Raw genomic sequence first — 1,098 nt, forward strand, 5'->3', positions numbered from 1 at the left:
AGTAGTTCCCATTGATTTAGCTTGGAAAGCGGGGAGAATGGCGCTAGGCTTACCGCACCGTGACGTCACTGCTGGAAGATGGCAGGAGGGAGGGGCTACTAGATTTGGGCAAAAATGGCCGCTCCCAGACTCAGTGATCGCCACAAAAATTATTGCTTTTATATTTCTACTGATTAACGATAAATTCATTAAATCACATTGAACGTATTAGTTTTAGGTATAAATAATGATCCATTTTTTATTAATTGCTGAACAGACTTTTCTTTTTTAACCTTGGACGACGACTGGATGAGCTGCTCCTCTTCTCTACAGGAAGTGATCACAGGTATCAGACACATCGGTTGCTCTTTGTTGTCCTGTGGAGGAGAAACGGACAGAGTTCCTGTTTTAGATCAGTGATCAGTCACAGCACAGCTACTAACTATAACCAGGTTATGACTAAACGGCTGCTAAACCGCCCAGGAAGTAACTGCTGGTAAAACTCACTCAGACTCACCTGAAGCCTAAACTTTGGATCCTATTACTAAGCCTGCAACTAAAGGTTATTTTTCCAAGTCGATTCATCTGTTGATCATTTTTTTGATTAATAATCAGGTAGCCAAAGGTTCCTTTAAGCGGAGCGTACACTGTAAGGTTTTTTCAACCATTAACTGCAGCTACAGCTCAAATTGTACGATGACACCGCAGAGTTTAAAAGTTCACAGCTCATGATGTTTTCCTCACACTGTGCAACACGACGCTCTGATGTCATCTACCTGCTCACACTGTACGTCTAAAAAAAAAATAATAATCGTACAGTGGACACCCGGCTAATCCGTGTTTGGTTCGTTCTTTGGTTTTTTTCGTTTCAAAACAAAAACGAAAAAACAAAACAAGCATGTGGTTTTTTGTTTTTCCGTTTTTAAAACGAAATTAGAAAAACGGCATTTGCAAAAATCAAAAAAGGGAACGTTCTGGGATTTTTTTAACTGCAATGGTTAAACCAAAGACAAACTTTTATTTTGTTGTTAATGAAACGGACCTTATGGCAGAACCGGAAATGAAGATCTGAACTCCCATTAGGGCTGCAACAACGAATCGATAAAATTGATAAAAATC

The sequence above is a fragment of the Cyprinodon variegatus genome, unplaced genomic scaffold, assembly GCF_000732505.1.
Source record: "Cyprinodon variegatus isolate N-32 unplaced genomic scaffold, C_variegatus-1.0 Scaffold329, whole genome shotgun sequence".
Taxonomy (NCBI): Eukaryota; Metazoa; Chordata; class Actinopteri; order Cyprinodontiformes; family Cyprinodontidae; genus Cyprinodon; species Cyprinodon variegatus.